Source organism: Schistocerca nitens, chromosome 6, assembly GCF_023898315.1.
Source record: "Schistocerca nitens isolate TAMUIC-IGC-003100 chromosome 6, iqSchNite1.1, whole genome shotgun sequence".
Taxonomy (NCBI): Eukaryota; Metazoa; Arthropoda; class Insecta; order Orthoptera; family Acrididae; genus Schistocerca; species Schistocerca nitens.
The window spans coordinates 460,874,887-460,899,299 of NC_064619.1; the positions used below are offsets into that span (position 1 = coordinate 460,874,887).

The 24,413-nt window shown below is 42.9% G+C and overlaps 1 protein-coding gene across 1 annotated transcript in view; it reads left to right on the forward strand.

Moving 5' to 3' along the window:
* The window catches only part of LOC126263408 (zwei Ig domain protein zig-8-like), a 449,731-nt gene that overhangs the window by 424,820 nt on the left and 498 nt on the right, over nt 1-24,413 (forward strand). The window lies entirely within an intron of this gene.

The window sequence follows — 24,413 nt, forward strand, 5'->3', positions numbered from 1 at the left end:
ATTATTGGCACGTAGCTGAGGACGAAAGTACTAGAAAAGTTAAAGATTGATTTATTACTTTAAATTTAAGAGTTTCATTTTATAAAATAGAACATTCAATCATTAACACACTTATTGACAGAATCGGTCATTTTCGACGGTTTCTGTAGAATTCTTTGAAATGAGATATTAACAATTTTGTATATATCTCTCTCATAATAACATTTTCTAACTGAAATATCTATCACCTAAAGATTTTCTCTCTAATCATATCTCTTTATGCAATGCGAAAATCGACTTCTATAGTATTGGGTCCCTGTCAACATATTAACATGTGATAACTCCTATATGGAACACTCTTAAAGCAGAAATTTATTACATAATATTCAACCATTGTATCAATCACTTATTTCAAAATATCTAAAATATACAAAGGAATAGGTCACTATTTCTTTTCTTCGAAAAGCAAATATTCCGTTCAGATTATGCAGTTTAAGAAGTGCATCCATTCTTTAACTGTGTTAGTGATTTCACTCACATTTTCGGTCTTGAATTATTTTTATTACTAAGACCATTTTTATAATTAGATTAAAAATTATTGACGCTCAAATACACTTCTGGCCGTTAAAATTGCTACACGAAGAAGATGACGTGCTACAGACGCGAAATTTAACTGACAGGAAAAAGATGGCTGTGATATGCAAATGATTAGCTTTTCAGAGCATCCATACAAGGTTGGCGTCGCTGGCGACAGCAACAACGTTCTGACACGAGGAAAGTTTCCAACCGATTTCTCATACACAAACAGCAGTTTACCGGCGTTGGATGGTGAAAAGTTGTTGTGATGCCTCGTGTAAAGAAGAGAAATGCGTACCATCACGTTTCATTTGATAAAGGTCGGATTGTAGCCTTTCACGATTGTGGTTTATCGTATCGCGACATAGCTGCTCACGTTGGTCGAGATCCAATGACTATTAGCAGAATATGGAATCAGTGAGTTCAGGAGGGTAATATGGAACGCCGTGCTGGATCCCAACGGCCTCGTATCACTAGCAGTCTATATGACAGGCATCTTATCCGCATGGCTGTAACGGATCGTGGAGCCACGTCTCGATCCTGAGTCAAAAGATGGGGACGTTTGCAAGACAACAACCATCTGCACGAACAGTTCGACGACGTTTGAAGCAGCATGGACTATCAGCTCGGAGACCATGGCTGCGGTTACCCTTGACGCTTCATCACAGACAGGAGCGCCTGCGATGGTGTACTTAACGACGAACCTGAGTACACGAATGTAAAAACGACGTGTTTTCGGATGAATCCAGGTTCTGTTTACAGCATCATGATGGTCGCATCCCTGTATGGCGACATCGCGGTGAACGCACATTGGAGGCGTGTATGCGTCATCGTCGTACTGGCGTATCACCCGGCGTGATGTTATGGGGTGCCATTGGTTACACGTCTCGGGCACCTCTTGTTCGCATTGACGGCACTTTGAACAGTGGACGTTACATTTCAGATCTGTTACGACCCGTGGCTCTACCCTTCATTCGATCCCTGCGAAGCCCTACATTTCAGCAGGATAATAACCCCAATCGACGCGTAAGTCGCCGAAGTGTCGTCAAATCGAAAGACTTGCACCAGGCGGGCGGTCTACCCGACGGGAGGCCCTCGTCACACGCCATTATTATTACCAGGATAATGCACGACTGCATGTTGCAAGTCATGTTCGACTGCTGCCCTGGCCAGCACATTCTCCAGATATCTCACCAATTGAAAACGTCTGATCAATGGTGGCCGAGTAACTGGCTCGTCACAATACGCCAGTCACTACTCTTGATGGACTGTGGTACCGTGTTAAAGCTGCATGGGCAGCTGTACCTGTACACGCCATCCAAGCTCTGTTTGACTCAATGTCCAGGTGTATCAAGGCCGTTATTACGGCCGGAGAAGGTTGTTCTGTGTACTGATTTCTCAGGATGTATGCACCCAAATTGCGTGAAAATGTAATCATATGTCAGTTCTAGTATAATCTATTCGTCCAATGAATACCCGTTTATGATCTTCTTGGTGTAGCAATTTTAATGGCCATTAGTGTAATTTTTGGAGTTAGGAATATGACGCTAGCGCACGTTACGTGCCTAAGGTCAATAACTGTGTCGGAACACGTGAATATTAAATTCTACAAATGTATTCGATCACAACAAAGGAGATACTGATTGATGCATTATTTACAAATCAGATGAAATAGTAAATAGTCTGTAGGCTACGATGCGTTGAGCTGCGGTGGTGATGGCTGTTGCGCAGCACTATTTAAGGATACAAGTTGCTGTTATATAATTCTTCCTTCCATATCCAAACACCACAGAGCATTGCACACGCATTACAAGTTGCATTAAGCTGATTTTGAGGTCGTCCGAGGGTTATTTCCAGTAAAATAACATGTAATGTAGTCTCGGTTCCACTCTACGCTGCCCGACGGCTTCCACATGATGAATCTACAGAGCGCTTTTCGCGAAAACTTGGCACAAAAATCGAACCATCTACGAAATTCGTTTCATCTACCCGGCTTCCGATGAGATGTAGCGTCAAGTCACTCTTCACGACTCCAACTAAAACTATGCAGCCCACGTGGCTGGTTAAAGTTAATGTAGGCCGCAGGAACTACTGGTGTTCACGAAATATCCTGTCAGAATGGACAGTATTATCTCAGGAGGACCGACCGCAACTACGCAATACTGCGTAACACATAGTAAGTGACCATCACCTGCATTCTGCAACACCTCTACCGCCACGGATACTGTCGTTTTCTGTAATAGCTAAATGAACGAAGCTATAGAGGTCAAAATACCTGATCTCAATGAAGAGGGCGGCTAGCAGCTGAGAACAGCGTTTAACACGATAATCGTGAAATGAAGCTCGCTCGCGATAGTCGGGGGACGACAACATTACATTATGTGGCCGACGTTACAGCCTGTAACAAGTACGCATAAGGGTGAGAGGTCTGCTACTACAAGACTGCTCGCTGCACATGTTGAGCAGGTCATCACATTGTATTCACGCAAGCATATACACTTTAACGTACTCCAGGCTTTCAGTGTTTTCTCTTGACTGTATTGTCCTAAGACTAAATTACAAACGGTTCTAACCAACATTTTTTAGCATTCCTTGATTCTGAGGATGGATATCCGCAGAACTTTATCCAGCGTGAGAGGGAAGACTCTAAAATTATGTTATACAGAAATTGCTAAATCCATGGTAGTACTGGAATCACGGGAAATCCAGCACCCCTCCCGCCGGAGGTTCGAGTCCTCCCTTGGGCACGGGTGTGTGTGTTGTTCTTGGCATAAGGTATTTTGAGTAGTGTGTAAGTCCAGGTACCGATGACCTGAGCAGTGCAGTCACTTAGGAATTCACACACAAATCTAGCAGCTCATGAGACATCAGTAATGAATAAAAACTCTGGGCATTCGATTTCAGTGGATGTCCAAGTGCCCAGTTGCCCCTTTCCCCTCCCCCCCCCCCTCCCCGCCGTCCCATCCGCCCACCACCCACTTTAGGACCAATGCGGCTGTAAGGCAAATTCCTTAACAGGAAAACCGGTCCAAAATCCCCACTGTCAGAATTTGTGGTATTTGGCTGAGAAATTCCTTACTCTAGCATGGCTCGTTACCCACGCAACTCCATCAACGTAGAGAATGAAAGACAGTCACAAGGAATTCAATCACTTGTCAATGTCCGACGAAGACGTGGTCGAAACTTTGTGATCATTTAACCGCTTGACGTGGTTGGATGGCTGAGAAATTATTTAGTTATATCGCCGACATATCATGATATACAATTTGATCGACTATTTTACACAGGATTGTGTCTAACCTTACATAAACGTGCCACATCACATCTTGAGTAATCACATAAAAATTCGTTACTGATTAATCTGGTTTTGTAACGGTTCTGCGTGATCGCCAGGTATCATCTTTTATTTATTTTAGAGGCATTGCTCGAAAGATAACAAGTTTCTTGGCCAGCATCATGACATTTTAAGTCGTGGAGGTTCCGTTCGAAGTGGCGTTTAACTTTACCGTTTTCCTTATTAACAAACATTCAGCCACTCCATATTAAACATTGCAAATTTCCAAGGTATAACAGTAATTCCTTTGCGTAAGTCTGCATGCTGTAGTGGTCGCTGAGTGACGTAGGAGGATACAGGGTGACTTAGACAAAGTTTCTATTTATACATGAAATTCATTCGTAGTTGCGAATACGGACAACCATAATATGTATAATGGAATAACGACAATGAAACTATGTGCCGGAGCAGGATTCGAACCGGTATCTCCCGCTTTTAGCAAGCGGTAGCCCGTGCATGACTCACGGCCCGACCCAAACATCCAGATGTCATCTACAGCTGTCCACAATCTGTACTTGTAGATCCGTTATGTATGTTCCTCTATAGGGCGGACATTTTGCTTTGAAAGTCAGAGGATAAACACGATGTTGCGGTGTCCTTGCTATTTCAAATTATACATGCATGTCCGAAGGAACCTTGCACCGTAATTCTAAATAACACATGCACTGCAATATCGAATCGTATCGTAAGTTTCTATTTGTATTGATAAATGGCAGCTTGCTCTAAATGTAGTAAAATGGAAGTTAATTCAGGTGAGTTACAAAAACCATCCCATACTGTTCTAATACAGAATTATTACTAAGTGTGCTGCTTTATACGGTCATATAAATTAAATATCTAGGCCCAGCGATTGAATGCGCCTTATAGTGGAACGAGCACATATAGGCAATAATAGAGAAGGCGAGTGATTGACTACGGTTTGTTGGCAGAACACTAGGAGAGTACAGCTGATCTATAAACGAGACCACGTATTCAACACTAGTGTGTCCCATTCTAAAGTACTACTCGTGTTCTCAAGATACCCTCCAACACCTTCCCTCCATCCCACCTCGCACCCTACCCCAACACCGCTACAGAACTAGATCGGATTAAAGGAAGACATCGAGGCATTTCAGAGATGAGCCCTAGATCCGTTACTAGTAGGTTCAGTCTGCAACCGAGTATTGCGAAGATGCTTTGTGAACAAAAATGCAAATCCCTCAAAAAACGAAGGAAATTTTATTTTTCGCAAAATGCTATTGAGGAAATTTAGAGAAGCTCACTGCAAACAATTCTACTGCCACCAACGAAGACCATGAAGACCATGACCAACAAGGCAAAAGATTCTGGGGCTCATACGGAGGCAGATGGGCAGTCGTTTTTTTTTCTTTTATTTTGGGAGAGAAAAGGGAAAGGAGATGACCACTAGTGGCCCAATGTAACTCCACCATAAACTGCTTGCAAGGTATGTACCTGGATATAGATGCAAAAGGTACAATCTTCTAGGTAAGCCTGCATCGTGTTTTGTTCCTTATATACAATCGACGTTTAGACCCCTCTGCTGGAAACTTATTCAGGATCTTCTGGTGTTCACGATTAGCTAAACACTCAAGTAACAACGAACGTCAAAAAATTACCAAGAAAAGGATGCAGCAAAGGTGTCGAAGCGTCAGTCGTGTAGAAGAAGCAGAACAAAATGTGCATAACACCCTGGAAGATTTCATCTTCAATGATTCAGTTGTTGGTGACTGGAAACCAAGTATCCGTTACATAGTGGCTTTCTTCAGACTAATAGAATTTGCGATGAATTTGTCTCTGTTGCGGAGCAGGTAGCGATTTGGGTTTGCAAAGTTTCCTTTCTATGTGTTTGTTGGAGGAGGTAGGAGGGGGGGGGGAGTAGGGTGAAGGGAATTTGGATTGGGACAGCTGTCTGTCCTCTGCTTGTTTATCGATATTGTATTGGTTGAGCCGGCCGGAGTGGCCGTGCGGTAGTAGGCACTACAGTCTGGAACCGAGCGACCGCAACGGTCGCAGGTTCGAATCCTGCCTCGGGCATGGATGTGTGTGTTGTCCTTAGGTTAGTTAGGTTTAGTTAGTTCTAAGTTCTAGGCGACTGATGACCTCAGAAGTTAAGTCGCATAGTGCTCAGAGCCATTTGAACTATTTGTATTGGTTGACCTTACTGCTGACTTTATTACATTATACCCACCAACAAACAGTTTTTACATAGCACAGTCACTAAATGTAGCAAACCGGTTTACGCATTCATTTGTTTGGGGGGGGGGGGGGCTGTCTCAGTTCGAACTAATCACGTGTCTTTTGTCAGTTCAGACGGATATCGGTCACCTCCTCTCGCAAACTGTAGTAACTACGTTCTGGTAAAAGTTTAAGCAGGAATTAGGTGTATCATTTACAGTATGCCAGAAACAGCCGAGCACAAAGGCATAAATAATTTTGGCAACCCAAACATTTTAGTGAAGAATACGTTGGAGGGAGACGCTGTAACGTAGAAGTCTTCTGTAACTTATTAGGCACAAACTAGTTACCAACTGCTTATGATAATACTTTATTTACCAGAAAGAATAAAACGAGCAGGGTGTACGTTGTATACTACCAGGGATAAGTAAAAAAAGTGTCAATCTCAAGGTGCCGAAATTTCCTGTTTCAGGTAATAATGAGATCAGGTTAAAAATCTATTGCACAGTGCCAGAATAAGATATGATGGTTATTGCGCTACTACTATGCCCTAATATCGGAGGCAGTCACAACACGCTTCTTTGGCAAAATTATCTTGTTTTTACAGTGAGTGCGTATTTTCCATTTTACGATGATATATCCTGTACACACAACGTTTTGTAATGCCGCTCCAGCACACTTTTCCTGTTCAAGTAACGTATTAATTACTATATGTACAATTGCATATAATCAACAAACGATTATCATGTTCGAATTAAGTAGCTAATACATACGAGGCAAGTAACGTATTAATTACTATATGTACAATTGCATATACTCAACAAACGATTATCATGTTCGAATTAAGTAGCTAATACATACGAGGCAATAGAATATAAGCGATATTTAATTTTCATACGAATTATTTGTAATTGACTGGTATTTCATTAAAATGTACCAAACCATTCAACGAAGCAAACCGGCAACTAATAAGTTCCTGTCTTATAAACAGCAGTCTTTTAGCTTTCCCTAATCTCGATTAATTCGTTCTTTTTGTGTAAACAAAATCTTGAAGGGTTAACCACTAAATTAAAGTTTTGGAAAGTTAAATCGTCTGCTTGCTTGCTAACACCTTCCGATGCAACAGATACCATGCACGCACACACTGCTCCCTGGGTACAAACATGTCCTTTTACATATATGTTAAACGAGTTATTGAATTCATTATATTACGAAGTATTTAAATAATTTATAATCCCCTGAATGACAACGTTACTCTTCGGATTAAGCATAAAACTGCTGCACAGTGCACATTCTCTCTCTATTTGCGAGAGAAACAGGAAATGAGATGAGTACTTACGGTAATGGCAAGTTAGCTGTTGTACCCTCGTAGGTCTCCTGAGAGCAAGAAACAGCTAATTCAGTACAGAGATGAGGAGCGAATAAATTGATATAACTGTAATAAGATTATGCATTAGAAGGATACCTTCCATTTAAAACGCAACATCACGCTCGTGATGCAGTCGAAACAGGAGGGCTTGTTTGAAAACGGCAGAAGTTCACCGGGCCAGCTGAACCGTCTCTCCCGGAATGTTACAGGGCGGTTGGACGTACCGGTGCGCTTGATCCCAATGGCAGTTTTAATAGCATCGCCGCCCCGGGTTCTAATTAAGGCAGGAAATCACAAAGAGCTGGCACGCAGACGAGGTCGCCTCTCCGAATCGTCCTGATGGCGAACGCTCTTTCAGTAGCCATGGCGACGGCATAACGAACAGTTGATTATCAGGGAATCAAAGGGCAGAGAGCCGCCTCGCTTCCTGGAGAGCTTTATTGGCATTTACGGAACAAAGCGCTCTTTTCTAAAGATTACGATCATCTGCTTCTACATCTGTACTCACTACGGCAGTGTAACAGTGGACACTTTCCGTAAAACAAAGTAGGTTTTAAGGCGTTTCCTGTCCCATTCATAGTTAGACAATAGGGCCTATCAAGACTGTTTATAGTAAAAAAACGTAAGTAGCTTGTCTTCAGTCACTGTCTGTTCCTGTGAAGACGTAAGAGCATTCCCAGTGTCAGTCGTCATTCTACGTCACTAGAATATTTTCAGCGGTTTTGTGAATTTCTCCTTCCATGTCAGACAAGGCTGTGACTATTCTAGTTTTTCATATTTGTTTACGTTTGTTGTCTTTGTTGTTACGTAAGGGACGATCTAAAAGTCTCCGTTTGAGGGTGTTGCAGCATCGCATATGCATCGTAGAGCGGCCGCGATGCGTGTATACAGGGTGGTCCATTGATCGTGACCGGGCCAAATATCTCATGAAATAAGCATCAAACGAAAAAACTACAAAGAACGAAGGGGGAAACCAGGTGGCGCTATGGTTGGCCCTCTAGATGGCGCTGCCATAGGTCAAACGGGTATCAACTGTGTTTTTATAAATAGGAACCCCCATTTTTTGTTACCTATTCTTGTAGTACGTAAAGAAATATGAATGTTTTAGTTGGACCACTTTTTTCTCTTTGTGATAGATGGCGCTGTAATAGTCACAAACGTATACGTACGTGATATCAAGTAACATTCCGCCAGCGCGGACGCTATTTGCTTTGTGATACATTACCCGTGTTAAAATGGACCGTTTACCAATTGCGGAAAACGTCGATATCGTGTTGATGTATGGCTATTGCGATCAAAATGCCCAACGGGCGTGTGCTACGCATGCTGTTCGGTACCCTGAACGTCATCATTTAAGTGTCCTGACCGTTCGCCGGATAGTTACGTTATTTAAGGAAACAGGACGTGTTCAGCCACGTGTGAAACGTCAACCACGACCTGCAACAAATGATCACGTCCAAGTAGGTGTTTTAGCTGCTGTCGCGTCTAATCCGCACATCAATAGCAGAGAAATTGCGCGAGAATCGGGAATCACAAAACCTCTGTGCTGAGAATGCTACATCAACATAGATTGCACTCGTACCATATTACTATGCACCAGGCATTGCATGGCAACGACTTTGAACGTCGTGTACAGTTCTGCCACTGGGCACAAGAGAAATTACGGGACAATGACAGATTTTTTGCACGCGTTCTATTTAGCGAAGAAGGGTCATTCACCAACAGCGGTAACGTAAACCAGCATAATATGCACTATTGGGCAACGGAAAATCCACGATGGCTGCGACAAGTGGAACATCAGCGACCTTGGCGTGTTAATGTATGATGCGGCATTACGGGAGGAGGGATAATTGGCCCCCATTTTATCGATGGCATTCTAAATTGGGCAATGTGTGCTGATTTCCTACGTAATGTTCTACCCATGTTACTACAAGATGTTTCACTGCATGACAGAATGGCGATTTACTTCCAACATGATGGATGTCCGGCACATAGCTCGCGTGCGGTTGAAGCGGTATTGAATTTCATGACAGGTGGAGTGGTCGTCGAAGCACCACACCATGGCTCGCACGTTCACCGGATCTGACGTCCCCGGATTTCTTTCTGTGAGGAAAGTTAAAGGATATTTGCTATCGTGATCCACCGACAACTCCTGACAACATGCGTCAGCACATTGTGAATGCATGTGCAAACATTACGCAAAGCGAACTACTCCCTGTTGAGAGGAATGTCGTTGCACGTATTGCCAAATGCATTGAGGTTGACGGACATCATTTTGAGCATTTATTGCAGTAATGTGGTATTTACAGGTCATCAAGCTGTAACAGCACGCCTTCTCAGAAATGATTAGTTCACAAAGGTACATATATCACATTGGAACAACCGAAATAAAATGTTCAAACGTACCTACGTTCTGTATTGTAATTTAAAAAACCTACCTATTAACAACTTTTCATCTAAAATTGTGAACCATATGTTTGCGACTATTACTCTGCTATCTATCACAAAGCGAAGAAAGTGGTCCAACTAAAACATTCATTTTTCTTTACGTACTACACGAATATGTAATAAAAGATGGGAGTTTGTATTTTAAAAAACGCAGTTGATATCCGTTTGACGTGACAAGCTCGCCCATATTATATGTAAGTGGCCAGCCAATGACAATTTCCTGTGGCAATCTTGTTGCTACGTTTTCCCTTTCCTTAGGTTTTACTTTCTTTGCAGCATTTTCCTCCTTTTCCTGCTTTCTTTGCGTGTGTTCAGTTTTATTAGGTCTGTCCACATTCGTTCCTTTTAATGTGTGTCAGGGCGCTGATGACCACGACGTTGAGCGTCCATAAGCCCCAACACACACTCACACACACACACACTTATGGCAGCGCCATCTAGTGGGCCAACCATAGCGCCTTCTGGTTTCCCCCTGCAAGCTAGACAAGTTTCGGCCTTTGTACTTTTTTCGTTGGACGCTTATTTCGTGAGATATTTGGCCCGGTCACGATCAATGGACCACCCTGTATAAGCAGCTGTAAGTGTTCAAGGCATTAATGTGGCATTTTTGTCTTTCGGAAGTGCTTGTGGTAACAGACGTGCTTGCTGTTAATGCGGAAACGGGTACAATAGCGACGTTATTGCCAAATACGTCCAAACAGGACCAACGCGCTGGTATTGTTTTCTTAGCTGCTGAAGGACGAACACCGGTAGACATGCATCGGACAATGGAGAATGTGTATGGGGCAGCACGTTTGTCGAAAACCACCGTTGTGCACTGGTGCATCAAGTTCCGTACTGACCACGATTCGACAGAAGACGCGGGTCGATTTTGGAGGACAGCCAATCCAAGTGGGAGACACGATTATCACGTCTTTGTTCGCTTAAAACAGTTCTTGAAGCGCCGACGATAGCTGTCGGGCGAGGCTGTCCAGTACACGGTGTCTTACCAACCTGGTATCGTCAACCTGGTGCGTAGGTTTAACGATTGCCTCAGTGCTCCCTGCGATTTTGCTTGGTTGGCAAACCGTTTCTGGAATGTACGGACTTCGAATGGAAAATTTTTTCGATCGCCCATTGTATCTTTCTGTAGGAGGCACCTTAAGGAAATTTCCTAGCGCTCATTCTTTCACGCTGATATGAACTTTCTTCTAGAAAATCGAGTTGTTAGTCATTTTGAATCAAGTTGACGAAAGTATTGTGATGTTTTTTAAAGTCATCCCTTGGATAATTCTTGTTCTTATTTATGCCTGTAGATTGGAGACACGCCACAATCTTGTATCTAGTTTGGTCCAGTTCTAGTGTGGTGTTTCCGTGTTACAACGTTAACCGTACAAAGTTTTATTGTTACTGTAATTGCAGAGAGAGTGCCACGACGACGCCAAGGTCTCACAAACGTAGGAAAAGAAACTGAAAAGCGGTTTTTCTTATTGAATTATGGAAATTTTGGTTGAATTATTGTGTAAAGCGACTGACCTGAATGAAATACCATCAGTGGCGACGAAAATGCGAAAAGTATTTGCTATAAAACAATGCATCTTATGTTACTACTTAAGCATTGTATTTGAACTGCTTGTTTTACTATTCATGCTTAATTCTGACTGCGTTCAACTGTCTTAATTTCTAAAACTAGTTTAAGCTTGAGTCTGTTTTGGGAGCATCCTCCATATTTTCCTGCCTTTCTGCTGAATTTTTCATTCTAGGCATGTACTTAATATCTCTCTTAATCCGTTTTGCAAGTTCCCTCTTTTGTCTGCCTGTAGTTATTCCCCTCTGTTGCACTTTCATCATCGCATTAACAGCATCTTTCCTCTACTTTACCAGGCATTATTCTTGCCTGTATTTTCTCTGTATAATTATTTTACATGTCCTCTCCCCCCCACCCCCCCGTGTATTCCCTTTATTACTTCTTCCTTTCCTTTTATGATTTGTCTGCTTAATTTTTATCAGTCTTCGACAGCGTATCATTTCATGTTTTTCAGTTTATATCGTTACTAGATTTTCCCTGCTCCACATTTTACTCCCATATGTACACGCATACAAGGGTATATAAATATTATTTTTAGCGCACTTCTCTTGTTTGTTTTCAGTAATTGCAACTGATGATGGTCATTTCTTAGCCCGAAACTAGTCGTGATTTAAAAATAAAGGCATTCTAACTGAAGTTATGATCTCCCTGTCTGTTACCACATAGTTTCGTGCTGCTCCAGTCGTTCACTTCACGTACATGTTTGACACGTGCATTTTTGTCTACTGGATATATGAAAGTCCAGTACAACAATGGGTATTTTTTAGGTACAGTACAATTTCTTCAAAGGCATACACGTATTTTTAGTACCTTCAAAAAAATGGTTCAAATAGTTCTGAGCACTATGGGACTTAACATCTGTGGTCATCAGTCCCCTAGAACTTAGAACTACTTAAACCTAACTAACCTAAAGACATCACACACATCCATGCCCGAGGCAGGATTCGAACCTGCGACCGTAGCAGTCGTGCGGTTCCGGACTGCGCGCCTAGAACCGCTAGACCACCACGGCCGGCTTTTAGTACCTTCCTCGTATCGGCCATCGTGTGTCCTGTAGTTTACTAAATTCTGTCATTGCTCATTTAATATTAATCATACCGCTATTCCCATTTTTGTATCCGCCACAAACACTTTCATCCGTTTAGATATGATTGGCTTACTGTTTTGACCATCAGTGGTTATGATCTATCAAGCAGTTGCTGTAAGATATTGTGCATCTATTGCGCTAAGTGGCTGACACCTCCTCCCTTCACAAGTAGTTTCGATGCAGGATACGGTGGCCGACGCGTAGTGGCCAGTTTCCGTCCAGAGTGCACGGCCAGTTCATTCGTTTGTTCTTAAGGGGAGTCCAACAAGTTTTTTCCCCATTTCGGCAGGTCGCCGATTGCAGAATCGAGGCGTACCCCTTGCAATCTTTCTCAAACGATTTCACATAAACTATTCTGTAAAACAATCTCATTTTTGCTTTATTTATAGCTGTATATGCGATCTTCATGATGATTTTCCAATCGTTTCGTTAATAGTCATTGTTATTGTGATATTTGCATGGAAGTAAACACTGAGCGAAGTTCGAAAACGTTTGCAATGAAAAATAATATCGCTATGATTCAGCGTTTAGTGCCTATAGTATAATATGTTGCTCCATATGAAATTTATCTAACATATTGAATTTTTCTTTGGATTTGGTTCGATGTCGCTGTCTATCACCAATCTCGAGGAAGTTGATCTGAAGTAGAACACTCATTTGCGATCGCGAGCCGCAGCGGTAAGACCAGAGTGAAATATCAACAACTTTCCTCGTATTTCATAAACAGTTGAAGATGAGACTTAGGCAAATGGTAGTATGCCAAGAAGAGAGTAATCTGCCAAATGGTTATTATGCAAAACTTCATTGACTACCATGTTATTACATTAAGTACAGAATTTTCCATGAATAATGTAATTTTTAAGGGCCATCGATAGCTGATGAAAAAGAAATGCTGTGGGATTTGGAACTACACAGGTGAAAACATTGTAAATTTACTTCTGTGCCGATTATGAGGATTTTTAAAGCTATTGACCTTCCTTTTCCTCAGTTCCTTGCTTAATAAACTTAATAAAGCACAGTTTCGGAATACTCTCGCAACTGCATCTGCACAACATTTTAGAGAGATGACAAAGCGCAAAATTTGCTGTGTTTTAGCAAGAGAAGCAAATTTCAGTGTGGCATTAAGAGATAAGAGAAATGTGTAGGTTTTACTCAAAATTCGGCACTCATGTGGCTTTTCTGAAAGTTGAAAATTGTTAATAAGCCAGGCGAATATAAATCGCTGCTTTTGGTGCAATTTCAGGGAAAATTTCTTTAGCTTTTTTTAAATGATCACCATACAATTGTGGGCATGGATGTGCTCTACTTAATATTTACAAAAATTATGAGTGTAGAGTTCAGTTCAGAACGGTACCTCGCCTCCAGCGCTCGGAAATTCCCCTACAGCGCATGCCCATAACCCTCACCACTGTTTCTCTCCCAATGCGTGCCCAGCCGGCTGTGGGTCTACTGGCCACCTTAGTCTGTGTGGACTCTACTCAGCGTCGATATACATTTACTGTTGTATTGCCCTGATAGCACTACTCTCTCTCTCTCTCTCTTTCTCTCTTTCTCTCTCTCTCTCTCTCTCTCTCTCTCTCTCTCTCTCTCACACACACACACACACACACAAACACACACACACACACACAAGGAAACGTTGATGTAGTAGCGCAGTTGTGTTAGAGAACTGGCAGGTCGGTCAATACTGGATGCTTTGTTTGTTTGCTCTGTGATGCAGACAAAAAGTTGAAAGGTTACATGTAACTACCGCATCTGCCATATTGGAGGTGTTCACACCGGAAACGCGGATTAAAGACGCCTTATCTCCCAATTTTAGCGCATTTCCAAAAGTTCTTGCAGAAATTTACAGGGCCAACGTTAAGACACATTAGATCACTGTGATAGCGCTTTCAAGAGAATTCGAACGTCGTAGCAAAAGTACTTCGTTGATTAAGAAATCCTTCAATATCTCCATGAGAGATCTAAAAGTATTAGAAACATAACAAATATAAGGGTCCCTCTGCGATCATTTCCACATAATCTCATTTCGTTACATCGAACAGTTCACTAAGGGTTTTAGAGCTTACTCGACTTACCCATTATACTTAATAGACAAGCACACTGAAGACTGTCGGCTTCTTGTCGTATTAAATATATTCTCCGGAAGTACGTCGTGATTTTTAGGCCAGTAACTTGATACAAATCCTTCAAAGTCGGTTATTCTGCCTTATTGTGGTTTCAGAGACCTATTTAGAATGTTTCTCTTTGACCGGTTACTTAATCGTTGCACTGTAGTGTGTCGTTTAGTTCAAAATAGTTCAAATGGCTCTAACAAGGGAATCTCCCCATCGCACCCCCCTCAGATTTAGTTATAAGTTGGCACAGGGATAGGCCATGAAAAACTGAACACAGATCAATCGAGAAAACAGGAAGAAGTTGTATGGAACTATGCAAAAAATAAGCAAAATATACAAACTGAGTAGTCCGTGTGCAAGATAAGCCACATCAAGGGGCGTGTACACTGAGGAGCACCGTGGTCCCGTGGTTACCGTGAGCAGCTACGGAACGGAAGGTACCTGGTTCAATCCTCCCTCGAGTGAAAAGTTTCGATTTTTTATTTTCAGACAATTATCAAAGTTCATGCACTCAGACATGATCAACTTCGCTCTCCAAAATTCCAGGACATGTTCAGATTTGCTTGGACGCATGCAGGATTTGACGGTCTACACACGGAAAAACTTGAAAACGTTAAAAACGTATGTTTTGACAGAGCACAGGGAAAACTGTGCGACTGTGAAACTGTTGCGTTCATTTGTTGCCATTTATGTGACAAACTCTTATGTTTTCATCACTTTTTTGGGAGTGATTACCACATCCACAAGAAAACCTAAATCGGGCAAGGTAGAAGAATCTTTTTACCCATTCGCCAAGTGTGCAAGTTAGGTGGGTCGACAACATATTCCTGTAATGTGACGCACATGCCGTCACCAGTGTCGTATAGAATATTTCAGACGTGTTTTCCTGTGGAGGAATCGGTTGACCTATGAATTTGCGATCAAATGTTTACAGTTCCTATTGGAGAGGCACGTCGCAAAACACAGACACTAAATTTATTACAGTGAACAGAGACGTCAATGAATGGTCAGATCGTAACTTTGCGAAAATAAAGTAAGTAAAATTTTTATTCGAAGGAGGACTCGAACCAAGGACCTCTCGTTCCGCAGTTTATCACTCTAACCACGGGACCACGGCGCTCTTCAGCTTACATAGTTCTTGATGTTGCATATCTTACACTTGGACTACTCAGTTTCTATATTTTGCTTATTTTTTCATAGTTCCACACAACTTCTTCCTGTTTTCTCGATTGATCTGTGTTCAGGTTTTCAAGGCCTCTCCACTGGATCAATTTATAACTAAATCTGATAGGGGTGCGATGGGGAGGTTCCCTTGTAAGCATTATGAGACTTAACATGTGAGGTCATCAGACCCCTAGACGTAGAACTACTTAAACCTAACTAACCCAAGGACATCACACACATCCACGCCTGAGGCAGGATTCGAACCTGCGACCGCAACAGCTGCGTGGTTCCAGACTGAAGCGCCTACAACCGCTCGGCCACCTCGGCCGGCTGTCGTTTAGTGTCGCAAACGGACATCGGAGAAGTAAACAAAGATTCCGCAAGCACTGACAGCGTGAATGCGTATTGTATTTGTTCAAGGACAGTAAACAGAAAATAGGGCTATGGACGTTGATGCCATGTTCTTTGATTTCGAAAACCCGTTTTCAAAACACCGAAAATATTCACGGGCATAGGGATTGGTGGAACAGAGATGTGACAGGACTGAACTTCGTAACTAAACTAATGCATACATTTATCTTAAGAGAGGAGAAGCGTTCTTTTGTGAGAAATTACTGCCAATTAAGGTTATCTGAACAGTTGTTTTACTGCTATTTGTAAACGACAGACAACGTTAGGGCTTTATGAGTCGTGTTGGAGACGTCGCAGAGAGGTTTGGTCATTCTAATATTGCGTGTTCCTGCAAGAAGATTTTCGTAACACAATGCTACAGCAAACTCTCATCAAGAGGCTGCGTCACTAGATATACGCGAGAATCTTATAGACATCCGCTACCGGACGTTTTCTTTCCAGTTTGAGCTCTGTGATATCTACGATTGCCTCGTGCTGCGAGATGTTCCAGTTTCCCACATTATTTATAACACAGGACGCTTCCCATTAAATGAATCAGACTTTGAACGGAAGAGGTATCGATGTGAGATAAGTAAACCTGGGTTAGGAAAGACTGAGTCAGAAGTGACGAAAGAAATTGATAAAATATCCGTCAAACCGTTCGTTTTTCGAGTTACTAAAATCTAAGTAGACATATTTTTATAACATTTGCATTTATCTTAAGCAACTATTACTGCACATTTTTATTTCGTCATATAGTTGCCGGTTTCGATATGAAGTACCATTTTCAAGCCAGCCTCTGGTGTGCAATGGACACATTCGTTACCCACTTGACTACTGCTTTCCAGGGAGTGACGCGATGATGTTACCTCGTACATAAACAGTTGGTTACTTGACAAAATAAAACTGTTACTATAGACTAAAAATACCAATGTATCAGGTTGTAGCATCAAACACATCTGATCCCGTCAGTTAAAGTCGTCATTAATCGTCTGAAGTGTACGATGTGACCCCCCTCGAATTCCTCGACTTTGTCATCCTCTTCTTCTCACAGCAGCATTTACATCCAATGCCCTCAGTCGTTTCTTGGATGTATACACCAACATTTGTCTTTCTCCACAGCTTTTTATCACTACGGCTCCTTCAAGGGTAGTGGATGTTATTCCACGATGTCTTACACATCAGCCTGCAGCGGTGACCAAGCGGTTCTAGGCGCCTCAGTCCGGAACTGCGCGACTGCTACGGTTGCAGGTTCGAATCCTGCCTCAGGCATGGATGTGAGTGATGTCCTTAGGTTAGTTAGGTTTAAGTCGTTCTAAGTTCTAGGAGACTGATGATCTCCGATGTTAAGTCCCATAGTGCTCAGAGCCATTTGAACCATTTGATCTTTCACATCCTTACCATCAGGTCCCTTTTACTTGCCCGTATTTTCCACATATACGTTTCCTCATCTAATGTGCGTAGGTTCCCCTCATCTTTCATTTTATCAGTTCACCTAATTTTTAGTACCCTTCTATAGCACCATATCTCAGACGCTTCCATTCTCTGCTTTTCTGGCTTTCCCACTGTCTATTATTTACGAGTACTTCCATATTGCGTATTATTGTTTATTAAACTGGTGACTTACAAATGACGTAGAGGCTTCGTTTCGCCCTAGCCCTCAGTGGTTCACAACCCCACAACACGCCACAGCAGTCCACCCACCCCACCGACATCCCACACCGAAACCAGGGTTATAGTGCGGTTCAGCCCCCAGTGGATTCCCCCCCCCCCCCCTCTAACTCCCCTAGACTGGGAACGCCTAATACCTGGCGAGTGTAACCCCAAATGTTTGCGTTGTTGAGTAATTATGGTGTACACGTACGTGGATACAGTACTTGAGCAGTAGTTGCCGACACAGTGTAACTGAGGCGGAATATGGGGAACCATCCCGCATTCGCCGAAGTAGATGGAAAACCGGCTTAAAAACTATCCACCGGCTGGCTGGACCTCGACACTAATCCGCCGGCGGATTCGTGCCGGGGCCCGGCACACCTTCCCACTCGGGCAATGCGATAGATCGCGCAGCTTGCCGGGTGGGCTTTATTTCGATATAATGACATGCTACGCACGTACATGAAATCTTTTCCTCAAATTAGGGACGGTATTTGATACAAGTAGACTTCTTTCCTTCAGGAATGCCCTCTTTGCCCGTGCTACACAGCTTACCGTGTTCTGTTCGCTCCCACGGTGGCAGAATTCTTTCACTTCGTCTACTTCGTGTTCTCCGGTTTTGATGTTAGGCAGCACTAATCCCATTTCTGCTACTCTTCATTACTTTCACCTTTCTTCGGTTTAGTCTCCATCCATTGTGTGTGCTCGTTAGACAGCTGAATCTGTTCAAGACATGCTCCTGCAATTCTTCCTCACTTTCACAGAAGACAACAATATGATCAACGAATCCTATAATTCATATCATCTTACTTTGAATTTTATCCCGGTCCTGAGAATTTTCTTTTTATGTCCGTCATTGCTCCTTTGATGTAAGCCTATAGACTGTACAGTAACAAGCATGGCCCCTGCATCCTTGCCATATACCCTAATTCATTCGGTCGAATGTGGTGCAATCGTTTTGTGGAGGACAATGGTTCAAACCCACGTCTGACCAACCAGATTTATATTTTCCATGATTTTTCTAAATGACTTGAGCTACGTGTTGGGATGGTTACTTTAAAAAGGCAAACTCCGATTTTCTAACACCGGCACCCCTCCCCCCCACCCCTCCCTCGGCCTTTCTCTAAACCATGCTTGCGCTCCATCCTTCTTTCCTTTCTCATCCGAGTGCTTCTTCCTTGGTTTTCCCATTTCGGTTATTGCTCTTCCGACTTCAACATGAAGTAGATCAACCGTCTTGCTCTATAACTTTTGCCTACTTTCCTGAACATATCGAACATCTTGCACCATATTCCATCAGCTTTCGGATGTCCATCCGGGATAATATAATTCCTTCCTCAGTCATCTTCCAGGTGAATGGGTGGCAGAATTTAAACCACTTGACTGTGGAGGAAACACGCATGCATCAGAGATATGACTGTCGGCCATAAGAGTGCCTTTCGTACATCAGACTTTATGCGTCTAAGAGTAATACAAAGCAAACGCAGAGTCGCCCACTTGGCTAGCCACGCGGTCTAACGCGCTGCTACCTGAGTTGTAAGGCGTGCTAGTCCCCAGCACGAAACCGCCTGGGGGATTAGTGTAGAGGTCCGGTGTGCCGGCCAGTCTGTGGATGGATTTTAAGGCGGTTTTCCATCTGCCTTGGTGAATGTGGGCCGTTCCTCTTGTTCCACCTCAGTTACACTGTGTCAGCGATTGCTGTGCAAACACCGTTTCCACGCACGAGTACACCATAGTTACTCTACCACGCAAACATTTGGGATTACACTCGTCTGGTATGAGACATTCCCAGGGGAGCCCCATTTGGGGCTGAACCACACAATAAGCCTGGGTTGGGTGTGGGGCGGCAGTGGGGTGGGTGGACTGCTGTGGCCTATAGTGGGGTTGTGAAACACTGAGGGCTACGGCCGCACGAAGCCTCTCCGTCGTTTCTAGATCCCCAGGTTAATATCCACGGTTTAATACATACATACATACATACAAGCGAAGAGTCAGCAAATTCACAGTGCTTACAAATTAAGAGGTTGGTTATTAAAATAGATGATATGTGTTGGAATGCCAGGTGGTGAAGAATCGAAACATAGGTCCCCTGAAGGCACCCGTTTAAAGAGTGGTTTCTGTGATTTGACAAGTTAGAAATTTTTGCCTCCACTAAGTAGGGCGACTGCTACTTATTCTACCACGGCTTCGACGACCACTACATCCGAACAGGATGAAGCTGTTGGCAGTATCTGAGCAATGCAGGAAACAGTGAAAATAACAATTTTCAACCACTGCAGATTCGTCGGGCTTTTAAAGACGGATGTGTCACTATTGTTCGATGCAGCGTTCTTGTAGGGGGCGTATTGTATATCCTACGTAACTATAACCACACTGACAAGCAATTTCGTATATACCCGCCTTTCTTAAACGCTGATTATCTTTCACAGATCTCAGAATAGCTGCCATCTTGGCCGGTGCGAATATCACGTCCATCTTATACTTCTTCATTAACCTGACACGCTTTCAAGAAACAGTTCCCACATACGGTAGAAAGGTGATTGACTGTACATCTGTTTCGTCCTGCTCTTCGTTCTGTTGCGGTGGTATTTTCTCCTGAACTGTTATCTTAATTTTTGGATTTGTAAACCCATTTTTATTCAGTATCTCATCCTAGTCTACCAGGTCACCGTGAAGGCTGTCAGGCAGCTGACGCTGCGTGAGTTTTAGATACATCAGTTTTAATTACGCATATAGGTTGCGAAGGATTGTGGCAGCTAGACGCCTGCAAGTATAAGGCTGGTATAGGCTTACGTAAAACGCAGTTGCCTGAAAACCCATCCTTTTGACGTAGAAATCATACATCGAAAAACGTTACTCAGCCATTTGTTTCGCGTTCCATGGTAAATGTGTTATTTTCATTAATAAAGTTAAGATAAGAAAAATTGGTTCAAATGGCTCTGAGCATTATGGGACTGAATATCTGAAGTCATCAGTCCCCTAGAACTTAGAACTACTTAGAAGACCATGTATGTGTCCTTACTGGTGAATTTGCTATGACTGTGTCATCGATATGTCTCTAGAAAATTTCGGTGTTTATGACTTCAGATTATAACGCTTTTTGTCCTTAACCCAATATCAATAAGTAAGCTACCATGGATACGAGATTGTTACCCACGATGACACCACGATGAAGGTAGCCCACGCTTAAAATATGCTGTTATGTGTTCCTCAAACTTGCTGCTAATAAATGATTAAGAATCAACAATAGGTACTGTAGTAAACAAAGAGACGACATCAGATCTCACCAGTAAATTAGAGGAGTTAAATTTCAATGTTTTCAACCTACTAAGAAAATCTTCCGTATTGTGGATATCATCTACACATTTACCTGCAGAAGTCACAACAACGAAGATAAGTATTTGGGCAACGCACGAGCAAGTACATCGATGCAATTCACTGTTGATCTAAATATTAACGGTTGAATTACCTGCTCCAAACATGCTACATGACGTTTAGTTTTTTTTCTTGCTTTTTGTTTTTGTAAACCACTTACTTTTGTTTCTGTCTGATTCTGCTGATTTTGGGAAGGCCGTAATATTTGCGAGGTAAGGAGTCACCTTCTCTCAGGCTGTTGTTAACGTCCTTGGGTAAGGAACTGATGTTAACAGTCCTATAGACGGGCCTCGATTTTTCCAATGTCTTGCTTCCAAGCAGGACGTCTAAACAGCCTAGTGAACTTCAATAAACTCAGCCACTAGAAGTTGTACTAACCCTCAACTCAGGAGGTGACTTTTCTGTAATGTATACTACGGGATGGGGTCCATGGGACCACTTCGTTTCGACCACGTTTTAAGGCATAGATCATTGGAAAATTTTAATTTTATTTATAGAACATTAATTTTACAATTACATTAGTGCTATTTAAATACCTCCTGTTTTGTTTTAATGCACTGAATAAAGCATGCAGTATTTTACCTTATGTCAAATATAATAACGTACTTCCGCGCGATTATTTAAATAGTGTACATAAACGAAGAGTTATAGAAGAGAATTTCAAATTCTGAAAAATTATAGCGAATCTGTAGTAAGTCAATTTTCACACAAAACTAAATGCCACGGATTCAAATTGCACCCAAAAATTGCACTCGATAGATACAACAAGGAAATTTCCGAAATTGACACTGAATGCTGCGATCTATATTACTCTTTACCACAACTCAGAACATATTAGATTTTAACTAACTCTAATTATTGTATTAGAGAACCGGGAAAGTGCTTATCATCCTTTTCTTGCATCACCCCTGTCCTGAAGTTCAGCCTTTCGATGATCCTTTGGCTCGCTAGCAGAATTCTGATCACTGAAAACTGCAAAATTATCGTCTTTTGTACTTATTTATTGATGTACATCACTAATATCTTCCTCCGTCCAAAGAATAACAACTTCATCAGACTTAGGATATCTAATATTGGCCCATTCCCTTTAGGCAGTTTGTGCTAAACTGAAGAAATCAGGTATGTACTTCTTCAATAAAATTCTTCAGGGTATCAGACCGCATCGTCATAATTTAAAATGCGCCAACGTTTCGGCCAGCGTTGCAGCTAGCCTTCATCAGGGCCTTACGTTAACTGCTAAATGAACACACTTGGTTCCTTAAATAGCTGCACGAGAAAACCGTGTCGTTACTTGATTGGCTGTAAAAGGAGGAGGAGGAGGGGTGAAAGGTATGCTTTATTGGTGTTTCCTTTATTATCTGTCATTGGCTGAAATAGCTGTTTTCTATTGGTCTTTATATTAATCTACCCCATTGGAGGAGACGGACGAATAGCGAACAGGCGATGGCTGTGACGTCACACTGTTTCCATGCTGTCCAGAAGCCGGCTGCGGCGTGCCATTGCTTTGTGTGCTCGCGACCACTACTGCGGCTCTCCGCGTGTCTGCATGGGCCGCCACGGCTCTGCCGCCGCTCCGTAGCCCTGCTATTGCAGGCAGCCAAGACCTCGGAAGCTTGTACCCGCCCTCTCTATTCATGTTGGCGGGTCTTTTGGCTATTTCTATCGCCTCTCTAATCTTTCTTTTGAAAGTGAGAGGCTGTTTCGCCAGGACGCGGGCTTCTTGAAAAAATATTGGTTTCCCGCACTCGTCTCGGTGTTCCGCCACTGCTGACTTAGTGTGTTGTTTCAGGCGGATATATCTTTCATGTTCCGAGAGCCTTGTGCTAATCGGACGTCCCGTCTCACCTATGTAGACTAATCCACACGCACTACCAATTTCATACACGCCAGCTGTGTGTAGTTTGTCAACTGCATCCTTGGTAGAACCGAGCATGTCTGATATTTTGTTTCTGCTTCGGAAAATTGGTTTGATGTCGGCTTTTCGTAGAATTTTGCCAATACGTTCGGTGACCCCTTGTACATATGGTAACACAGCAATGCTCTGTGCCTCCTTCTCCTCTTCCCTATTAGTCTTCTCCCTTGTCGACATGGTACTGTCTATCATCTGCTTCCCATAGCCATTAGTTCCGAAGATGGACCTGAGGCGTTCAAGTTCTGTCTTCAGATGTTCTTCGTCGCTTATCCTGTACGCTCTCTTCGTTCGCGTGTGCAGGGCGGACTTCTTCTGCGTGGGGTGATGGTGGGAGGAGGCGTGAAGGTACCTGTCCGTATTGGTTTGTTTCCTGTACACCTTGTGGCCAAGTTTACCATCAGGTTTTCGATAAACTTCCACGTCGAGAAAAGGCAGCACCCCATTCTTCTCTGTTTCCATTGTAAACTGAATTTTCCTATGCTGTTGGTTAAGGTGCTTGTGGAAGTTCTGTAACTCCTCTTCTCCGTGGGGCCAGATGACGAAAGTATCATCGACATAGCGAAGCCAACAATTTGGACGTAATGGTGCGGACTGGAGGGCTGTTTCCTCAAATGCCTCCATGAAAATATCTGCTGCGATAGGCGATAGGGGTGAGCCCATAGCTACACCATCAGTTTGTTCATAAAATTGACCTCTCCACTTGAAATAGGTGGTCGTCAGACAGTGGCGCACAAGCTCACATATATCAGGTGCCACGCGTTCTTCTAGGATGTTCACAGTATCTGATACTGGGACATTCGTGAATAGGGATTTGACGTCGAAACTAACCATCAGATCTTGGTCCGTAACACGCATTTCCTTTAGGAGAGACACGAAGTGAGTGGAATCCTTAACGTAGGACTCGGTTTGATGCACTAGGTGTCGAAGCCTAGGTGCCAGTTCTTTCGCTAGGTAGTAGGTCGGCGAATTTATACTGTTTACTATGGGCCTTAAGGGGAAGTCGGTTTTGTGTACCTTCGGTACACCATTGACGGCAATTTGAACAGTAGACGTTACATTTCAGAACCCTGCGAAGCCCTACATTTCGGCAGGATAATGCACGACCGCATGTTGCAGGTCCTGTACGGGCCTTTCTGGATACAGAAAATTGTTTGACTGCTGTCCTGGCCAGCACATTCTCCAGATCTCCGACCAACTGAAAACGTCTGGTCAATGGTGGGCGAGCAACTGGCTCGTCACAATACGCCAATCACTACTCTTGATGCAC